The sequence below is a fragment of the Talpa occidentalis genome, unplaced genomic scaffold (assembly GCF_014898055.3).
Source record: "Talpa occidentalis isolate TD23 unplaced genomic scaffold, MPIMG_talOcc4v2.1 talOcc4.15, whole genome shotgun sequence".
In the NCBI taxonomy this organism is placed as follows: Eukaryota; Metazoa; Chordata; class Mammalia; order Eulipotyphla; family Talpidae; genus Talpa; species Talpa occidentalis.
In genome coordinates, this window is record NW_023601543.1 from 76,115,091 (window position 1) to 76,125,740 (window position 10,650).

Below are 10,650 nucleotides of genomic sequence, written 5' to 3' on the forward strand. Positions count from 1 at the left end.
AGCAGGGTCAGTTTTGTTTCAGACTTCTCTGTCACGTCAGCTTTCAGAAGACACCGGAGCAACAGCCTTATGGTCGGTCGTCCATGGTCCACTCTGCCTGATGGTCTTTCACCAGGACAGCTAACAAATACCAAGCACCCATTGTTGACAGGCACAGTTCTAATTGCTTTGTAGGTACAGGGTCATTCACTCCACCAACAGCCCTTCAAGTCAGGAATTCTTGCAATCTTCATTTTGCAGATGAGGAAAGAAGCCCAGAGAGGTTAGGTAACTCCTGTCAGAGCCTCGATGGCGCCTGGGCAATCTGACATCTGAGCCCACACAGTGAATCACTTTGATTCCAGCATGTGTAATACCTTCCCATTTATTTAGGTCTTCTTTCATTTCTTTCAACAATGTTTTGTGGGTTTCAGCTATTCTTTCTTTTTCTTTTCTTTTCTTTTTCTTTTTTTTTTTTTTTTTTTTTGGCTCCTTTCTCTTTCTGGTACTCCCATTGTGTGTATATTGGTGTGACAAATGGTGTCCCACATATCTGTGAGGCTGTGTTCATTTTCTCTCTGTTCTTAAGGCTACATGATCCTTATCAACTCAACTTGCTTTTTATTCTTTAGCCAGCAGAAATCTACTGTTGAGTCCCTCTAGTGAACTTTTCATCTTAGTTATTGTATTTATTGTCACTTCTAGAATTTCCATTTGGTTTATTTTTATACGATCTCTTTTTTTTTTGCATTTATATTTCTTTTCTTTTTTTATTTTATATATTTTTACATCATTTTATGTGATCTCTTTATCAATATTCTGTATTTGATGAGACATTGTTATCATACCTTCCTTTAACTCTTTTTTTTTTTAAAGATTTATTTATTTATGCATACAAGAGCTGGGATGCAGGCCAGAGGTGTGTGTGGGGGGGGTGAGGATCCATCAGAGACAGAGTGGGGAGCAGAACAGGCAGACTGACTGAAATACACTGCTGAGGGGAGCAGTGGGCGAGACAGGAGAGGTCTGCTGGGCCATGTGGGTATCTCCCTGGCCAGCCAGGGATCGAACTCGTGCTGCAGAGTCTGTGGATTGCTCCATAGTGTGGTGCTTAACCCCTCGCACCACCCATGAGGCCCTCCTTTAACTCTTTAACCTGGTTTCCTTTGGGTCTTTGGACATATTTATAGAACGCTTCCAAAGGCAGTTCCTATTGGCTGCTTTTCCCCCTATGTATGGGTCATACTTTCTCTTGCATGTTTTGTAATTTTTGTTGAAAAACTGGACATTTTGATTCTTTTAATTTTTAATTAAATTATCCTTATTGAGGTAACCTTGGTTTACACTTTATATATTTTAGGGGTATAGGTTCACACCTCTTCAAATGTATGCTATCACACCACACCCACCACCAAAGCACCAATAACTTCCACCATAGCCTAGTGGGCCTTCTTAACACTTTGTTTCCCACTTGCCACACTCCCATTCTGGCAACCTCAGTACTAGGGGGAAAAAAGCGGACATTTCAGAAACTATGTCGTGTTAACTCTGGATACTAATTCTCCTCACCCCCTTTGCAAAGCTTATTGTTATTTGTTTAGTGACTTGACTGGATCAATTCAGTGAAGCCTCTTTTCCACGCAGTGTGGAGCCTTTGATGTCATTCTTTGGAGGCCACAGTCTTGTTCATGTACACAATATCCTTGACCACCAGGGCTGACTGTGGTTATAGCTGGGTTCTCTTTGACTCTCTTTTTCCCTGATGACCAAGTTAAGCTTCTGGCTGTTCTGCCTCTATTGGCCACTCAGATGTTAGCCCTCATTAATTACTAGCTGATTGCACTTTTAAAGTTGCGGTGGGTCATAAATTGTTCCACAGTCTGGTCCAATTAAAGTCAGGCCCCTTTTTAGACGCAGGGTGTTGCCAGTGTTTGAAGCTTGCTTCAACCCCAGGAAGGTTTTTGGTTTTTTTTTTTTTTTTAAAGATTTATTTATTTATGCATACAAGAACAGGGGTATAGGGCAGAGGTGTGGGGGGGCGGTGAGAGGATTCACCAGAGGCAGAGTGGGGAACAGAACAGGCAGATCTACTGAAATACACTGCTAAGGGGAGCAGCTGGAGAGATAAGAGAGGTCTGCTGCATCATGTGGGTCATCTCCCTGGCTGGGGATTGAACTTGAGTCGCAGTGGCTGGCGATAGTTTGGTAGCGCTGTGTCTTAACCCCTGCACCACTAGGGAGGCCCCAATAGTTATTTTTTAGCTGTCTTTCCTTGGTTCTCGCCGTTAAATTTCTAGCTTGTCTACCATTTCATCTGTTACTGTAAATATAATGGAGGTTATGGCCTCGTCTTAATTGTTCACCATCATTGATTTTGAAAATTCCCCAAGCATGAACTTCCCCAAGTCTGTACCAAGCAGAGTTGGTCCTCTGAGGGACAGCTACAGAATCCTTTGGGTTTTTGGCCTGCCTCTCCCCCTTGGTAAGCCCTCTACACTGCTACACCTGCAGTGCAGGTGAGGTGAGGGGAGAGTGGGGCCACTTCTTCCAGCTTGATATCTCTGCTCTGCAAGAGAGGCCCTGGGCAGCTATAGTAGCCCTTTCTCCTTCCAATGAGGCACCTCTGCCACGTTATGGCAAGCTGGAGCAGGAGTGATCTTTTAGGCCTGGGAGTACAATCCTCTGCAACTGCAGAACTTCTTTTTTAGAGGGTCTCCCTGGTGGCCTAGGGGTTAAGTCTCAGAGCTTTCACCATCACGGCCTGAGCTCCAACCCCTGCCAGGGAGCTGAACCACATATGGTGTGGCAGACCTCTCCTGTCTCACCTGCTGCTCCCCTCAGCAGTGTATTTCAGTCGATTTGCCTGTTCTGCCCTCCACAACGTCTCCGGTGAATCCTCCCATCCCCATACGTCTGGTCTACACCCCAGTTTTGTATGCATAAATAAATAAAAAAAATAAATCTTAATAAAAAAGAACTTTTAATAGTGGAGACTGGGCAGAGAAAAGAAGTCCAATCCTCTGCCCTGCACCTACCCAGTGCAGGAACACAGATCCGGCTGTGTTGAGAGAATGCCCACAGTCTGCCCTTGCTGGAGTGAAGCCACAGCTCCAGACTGGGAACCCGGAGAAAAGAGAGCCCTGTCTTCTTGTTTCATCTTCCAAGAGAAGCGTTTCCATCACAATGAGCTGAGGGGTGGGAAGCAGCTTGTGGCTCAAATACCACACATTCCCTTTGTTCTTAAGAAGGTTTGGTAGTAGATTTTCTTGAATAAATGTTTCTCTACATACTATACACCATTAGGACAAATTGCAGAGATTTTAAATGGTTGGGGGTGTGTGTATGATAGGACAGGAAGTCATCTAGAAATTTAATAATAACAGGTATACCTTGTATATACATTGGAGAGACCCCACATGCCTGAGTAACACCAGGTTTTTTAAATATGGAATTAAATGGTTGCTTCACTGGGGAAGAGTGCCTACCAACCTCCTTACCCCACCATTTTAGAGGTCCCCTATCTCAATCAGTTTTTTTTTTAAGTGAGAAATAAATTTGACAGTATTATAAACTCATGATCCAAATATAGTCCACTGCAAATATTTTTACTGATGTTCAAACTACCCCGAGTGGGCTAGTGGGAACTTCTTTTAGTTGCCTCTCAAGTCCTTTCCATATGACTTTACCGGTCATTGACTGATTTCTTGCTATTAGACTACTGTGTACATTACATTCCACAGCCTGTGAAAAACTGAAAGGTCACACCCACCAGTATCAAAAAAAGATAAGCCTTCCAATTCAATGAAGAAGATAAAAACAAACATTCAAAAGGGGGAAATCAAATAACTTTTAAAATTATAGAATAGCAGCACTCTGTCTGCCCACCTGTGACTATGCAGGTGCTTCCTTTCACCAACTCTCTCCCTCTGCAGGGCAGCAGCCTCCTCCCTGCCAGTGACCTGTACCAGGCTGGAACTTCTCTTCACTGACCTCCCTCAGCGGAGGCAGCTCTCCTCAAGGCCGCCTGCCGGCAACCATGCAGGCCTCTCTCAGCAAAACCTGTCCCTTTCCCTAATAAACCTGCTCTTTAAATATAAAAAATAAATTAAATTATAGAATAAATTAAAATGATAAAGAAACATTAAAAATCATAAAAGATGACATGAATAATAAAACAAATGTTTTGGTGATCATGGTAAATATAAATAGAATCTACTCCATTATTAAAATTAAGTTTCACAAATCAGATTAAGAATTCAATTTTATGTTATTTAAATGAAGCACAAAATGAAACCAAAAGATTAATGTAAGGGAAGAAGAAATATGTAAAACAAATGCAAATTAAGAGAAATCAAAGATGACAAACTTACATTCGTAAAATTAGATATAAAAATGGCAATGAAATTTATAAAGCCAAAATATGAAGAAGGATGGAGAATCACTTAATTTAATAGCTTCCTGGACATAAACACGTACACTGGACAATATGCCCTTTTCTCCCCCTGGAGAGGGAGTGGAGAGTCAGCATCTACACGGCAGCACATGCCCTCCGCAGGGGTCTGGACAGCCAGGTGCCAACTCCTACTTCCTTTTTCTCAGGTCCTCCCAGATGTTCTGCACTCTTCTTGTCCTTTCCCTGCCCCAGTCCTATAATCAGTCATTTCTTCAGGGAGCTCGGGTTCTGCTTATTGGAGTATGGAATTTAGAACAAGGATCTGGATGCAGATGTGCTCATTGCTGCTGGCTTGTCACTGCTTCCAGGCCTGCTCAGCAATCAGACCCAGGAAACATCTCTCAGATTACTACCCTCTGTATACACATACATCTGGATTTCTATATCTAGCCACCAATAAGATTACAGGAATTATGCACCATTTTTTTGACCTTTAGCCAAAACACCTTTTTTCAAAGTGTAGTAACTTTTTCTCCCAACCTCTTCAGTGAAGTTAGGTGGTACATTTGTAAAACAACCAGATTCCTTTGTCACACTCTGCATTCCATCCTGGGGTCACTGACAACCAGAAGGAATTTTCCAGTTTGCCTACAATGAAGTTCACTCTTGGTCTGTACCATTTTATATGTTTTGACCATTGTAGAGTGATGTGCCCACCACACCTCTGTGCAGCCCGTTATGCTTTCAGCACTCTGTCTTCTCCCCTCTAACCCCCGGCAACCACTTGACTTATATCTGCTTTCCATTTTGTGGTAGACTGAATAAAGACCCAAAGAGATCCACGTCCTAATCCCCCAAACCAGCGAATGTTACCTCACATGGCAAAAGAAATTTTGCAGATGTAATTAAGTTAAGGATTTTGTGATAGAGACAGTATCCTGGATTCTCCATGTGGGTCCTAGTGGAATCACCGAGCCCTTAATAGAGGGTGACAAGAAAGTCAAAAGAGGGGTTTCCCTGGTGGCACAAGGGGTTAAGTTTCAGCACTATGAAGCTATCAGCAGCCATTACAGTGTGAGTTCGATCCCCAGCCAGGGAGCTACCCACATGGCACAGCAGACCTCTCCTGTCTCACCCGCTGCTCCCCTCAGCAGTGTATTTCAGTTGAGCCACATGTTCTGCTCCCCACTCTATCTCTGGTGACTCCTCTCACCCCTCACACCTCTGGCCTGTACCCCAGTTTTTGTACGCATAAATAAATCTTTTAAAAAAAAGTGCTGTCTCTCTAAAAAAGAAAGTCAAAAAACATAGCGGAAGACATGAAGGTGGAAGCAAGAGGTTGCAGTGATGTGAGGAAGGAGTCACATGATAAGGAATACAGGTGGCCTCCAGCAGCCAGAAAAATCAGAAAAGTTCTCCCCTGGAGCTTCCAGAAGGAACCAGTCCTACAACACCTTGACTTTAGCATAGTGAAACTACAAGCTGCTAAGTTAGTGGTAATTTTTTATAGCAACAATAAGAAACCAATAAGCCTTGTTATAGTTTTACCTTTTTTCAAAATATCATGCATAGAATTTGAGTCTTTGATTATAAATAGTTTTGAGTCTTTGATTCTGGCTTCTTTCACATGGTAGAATGCATTTAAGATTCAGTCATATTTATGTCCAGTGGACTTAATGGGGGTATGGTGAGATGACAGACATCTGAAGAGGCATGATCTTATACCTCTGAATCATATACAGTGTTGTAAACCATTGTTACCTCAATTAAAAAAAGATTCAGCCAAGTTTGTTATATGTCTTTTGTGACACACACAAAAATGACTCATCCATGTTGTTGAGTGAATTAATTGATCTTCTTATCTCTGACTAGAGTTCTGTTGTATGCATGTAACAGTTTGTTTATTCATTTACCTGCTGAAGGCCATCTGGCTGTTTCCAGTATTTTTTTTTTTTTTTTAAAGATTTATTTTTATTTGCTTATACAAGCACTGGGTACAGTCAGAAGCACGGGAGGGTGAGAGAACTCACCAGAGCCAGAGCGGGAGCAGAGCAGGCAGAAGGACCGAAGTACACTGCTGAGGGGAGCAGCGGGCGGCAGGAGAGGTCTGCGCGCCATGCGGACCCTCCTCCGGTGGCCGGGGAGCAGCCGGGGATCGAACCGGCGCTGCAGAAGCTGCGGGCAGCTTAGTAACCCAGCGCTCAACCGCTGCGCCACCGGGAGGCCCTGTTTCCAGTATTTTTTTTAAAGATTTATTTATTTATACATACAAGAACTGGGTCCAGAGGTACGGAGGGGTGAGGGGATTCACCAGAGACAGAGCAGGGAACAGGGGAACAGAACAGGCAGACTGAAATACACTGAGGGGAGCAGTGGGGAGACAGGGGATGTCTGCTATGCCATGTGGGTAGCTCCCCAGCCAGCCAGGATCATGCTGCAAGGGCTGCAGATAGCTTCACAGTGCTGTGCTTATTAACCCCTTGCACCACCAGGGAGGCTCTGTTCCCAGTTTTTGATGAGTAAAGTTACTATAAGCATTTGTATACAAGTTGTTATGTCACATACATTTTCAATTCAGTTGACTATTTAAGAAAACTCATAGATATTCATAGTTATTAGGACAAGGAGATGTTCATTTAAGTATCATTGCCAGGGAACTAGACTACTAAGTAACACACAAACAAAAAGAATTATAGACTTTTTAAGGTCAAGGTTACATTTTTTGACAGAATAAGTCAAAAGTTTTGAATTCCAGATATCTTACAAGACCCCTTTGTTAGAAATAAAATTTTCAAGGACATTTTACGAGACCAGAAAATCATTTTATTCTGTTGCTGGGATTTCTTACACCAGCAGTTAGAAGGCTTGTGGTTTTCCAGACCAAATGCTGAAATTCCATAATTTAGAACTAAGAGAAATAAAGATACATCTTAGAAGATTAAAATGTGGAAAAGAAAAAGACAAAATAGAATTCTAAACAGTTGGGATATGAGCATATAATGTCATCCGCCTACAGTGTTAATAGAACAACTTGACAGTGAATATTTGATTTTCTAGTTTATTATATTGGCAATCATTCAGTCCTAGAGCTTAGTACTGTTTGTTATGAAACGTCAAATAGTTTCAGGGAGTCATTAAAACTTACCTGTTTTTTCCACCAAATGTGCAGTGACACCTCAGCCAGTGGAGTTTTGCCTGAACAAAGAAAAAATAAGTCATGCACACACAAAAATGGCAAAAATTTTCCCTAATATACCAAAACCACAGAGGAATAATTCCAAGTTGTACCCTTCAACGCAAAATCAGACACAAGTCACATAATAGACAAAAGTCTTATAAAATCAACTACAAAGTGTATAGAAATATTTGTCAGGGGTAAGGGATTTTTTTCCTACTTTCAAGCTAATAAGTTAGTCTGTTATCATTTCTTGGATGCCAGCAGCACTGTAAGCAGTAAGAGCATCAGCAGCCTATTTGTGTCAGTTCCCTATATTCCCACCTCCCAGCTGGAGCATAGTGGAGGGGCCCAGGTGGACCCCCTATGCAGACATGCACATGTGCATTGCAGCTAAGAAATACTAGCCTTGGGGAATACACATCTTTTATAGAAAAACTGTTCTTTCTCCCAGAAGGAGATATGACCTCATCCCTTCAGGCAGCTCCCTGAAAATATCTCTTTGAGAAATGGCCCAGGTAAAAAGTAGTCAGGTCTTTGCATTCTTGATATACCCAACAAGAACAAGCAGGGCCGCCCAGGCCCAGGCAGATTGCATCTCTCAACAATGTCATGCCCGGAGACAAAAGGGGCCACCGCTCCTTGCACATGGAGTGGACACAAAGATGTATCGCCTGCTGTTTTGCCTCTGGGAATGGTTCCCTTTTCCACGTTCCTTTGGGGGGATAGAACATATCCGTGATTAGCTAGTGCCTACAAACTGCATAAACCAGACCTGTGCTTTTTCTCTGTTAACCAGTCATAGGGAACTCTCCAGGAAGACATACATGCGCATTAAGGGAGAAGTAAATCAGCAGGAGCAAGTGCCACTGAAGTGTAAAGCACCTCTTGAAGCAATTCACTTGAGCCTTCAGGTCAGCTTGGATAAAATCTCACGTAGAACATTGTCATTTATCATGGGATACTGTTGTCACTTTCAATTTGATGTTTCCAGGGTTCAGATAACACCTAGTTCCTGATGATCTTTTTAAGTGGCAGGCCTCACTCTCTTTTGCAAGAGGGAAGCTCTTGCTTGCCACTAAGAAAACCCACCTAAAGCTGCAGGGAAGGAAACCTGCTAATACCATCAGTTCCTAGGATACAGGGCAGGTAGAGAAGGGCGGAGTGAATCTGGAAGAGCAAATGGGCGATGGCCAGCACAGCCCATAAATGGCACTGATGTCACTGGCATGAGTTTTTAAAACATTAAACCATTCTTGGTAAAGTTCCAAACAAAACAACACATACTGCTTTTAATTTACACAGTAGTTCCATTCCTGGAAAATTCCAGGATATTAAAACTGTGCAAAAAAATACTTAGAATTATGCTTGCCTCAGCAGCATGATACTAAAACTGGAATTATACAGAAATGATAAGCATGGCCCCTGCCCTAAAACGACATGCAAATTTGTGATAGTGTACCATTTTTGGTAAAATAAATATTAGGAGGAAAAAAGTACATTGAGTTTACATGTGAAATGAGATGGGGTTTTAGGCTTAGATAATTACAAATAGGTTTTCATATATGTGAATGTGTAGGGGGGCATCTAAAAATTAAGAAAGATATAGGAAAATTTGTCCTTGTAAGAATGTCACATCCATTAATGGACATATGACATTCTTGGCTCTTGCCCACTAAACGCCAGGAGATCCCTGCCAGGGGATTCCTGTCAATCACCATAACAACCAAAATAGCTGCACCTATTTTCAAAGCATTCCCTTAAGTGGTACTGCCCTTAGTAAGATCCACTCTCTTAAGGCGAAACATTCAACTTTGCAGGATTTGGGCTTGATACTTCTTCAGCTTATTATCTGGGGGCAACACTGAATGCAAGAAATGACTTCTCAGTTTATGAGTCCTTGTCCAATCAAAGGCACAAAGTCTTTGACCCAGTAACCAAGCACTTGCTGCCATTTCTGGCAATGCATATTTGTGAATTTGAATTTTTTAATTTAGTACTAAAAAGAAATAAGAAAATAACTGGCTGGATATGAAGTTCAAGTTTCACATAAAATCAGATGAAAGTTTATAGACAACCATATTTCATGTCACTTAATATTAAACTAAAACATTTGTCTAACTTACACATTTTAAGTAGCAAAAACACATGTATATAAAAATTACAAAATATAGACACAAAAATAAAAAGTAAAGTCATCGCATTCGTGGTAAACAGAATAATGACCCCCTTCAAAGATATCTTTTTTTTTAAAGACTTATTTATGCATACAAGAGCTGGGGTGTAGACCAGAGGTATGGGGGCAGTAAGAGGATTCACCAGAGACAGAGTGGGGAATAGAACAGGCAGACTGACTGAAATACACTGCTGAGAGGAGCAGAGGGCGAGTCAGGAGAGGTCTGCGGCACCAAGTGGGCAGCTCCCTGGCCGGCAGGGGATCAAATTCGAACTAGTGGTGTAATGGCTGCGGATAGCTTCACAGTGCTGTGCCTAACCCCTTGCACCACCAGGGAGGCTCCCCTCCTTCAAAGATATCTAATAGTGCCTTCTAGTGCCTCAAAAAGGAACAATACCGACAGGCACCTTGATTTTAGTCCCAAAGACTCATCTCATATTTCTCACCTTCAAAACTGTAAAGATAATAAATTTATGTTATTTTAATCCACTAGATTTGTGGTTTAACTGTTAGAGCAATAATAAACTCATGAACATTCCCTTGCCCTACAAAGATCCACCATCGTTAATACCTTAGTACATATATTTCCAGATCTTTTCCTATACTATTACATGTTATGTATGGTTTTTGCAAAAATGGAACACAGAAAGCATACTGTTTTATAATCTGCTTTTTAAAAATCAACAAACTCGGGCCTCCCCGGTGGCGCAGCGGTTGAGCGCTGGGTTGCGAAGCTGCCCGCGGCCTTGGAGGCGCCGGTGCGATCCCCGGCTGCTCCCCGGCCACCAGAGGAGGGTCCCACATGGAGCGCAGACCTCTCCTGCCGCCCGCTGCTCCCCTCAGCAGTGTGCTTCGGTCCTTCCGCCTGCTCTGTTCTCCGCTCTGGCTCTGGTGAATTCTCTCACCCTCCCGCGCTTCTGACTGTAC

At 42.4% G+C, this 10,650-nt stretch overlaps 1 non-coding gene across 1 annotated transcript; it reads left to right on the plus strand.

Annotated features, from left to right (window-relative positions):
- Positions 1 to 8,912: 8,912 nt before the first annotated feature.
- Positions 8,913 to 9,017, plus strand: LOC119246810 (U6 spliceosomal RNA). Its single transcript, XR_005125565.1, has one exon. It is a non-coding gene; the product is annotated as a U6 spliceosomal RNA (small nuclear RNA).
- Positions 9,018 to 10,650: the final 1,633 nt, after the last annotated feature.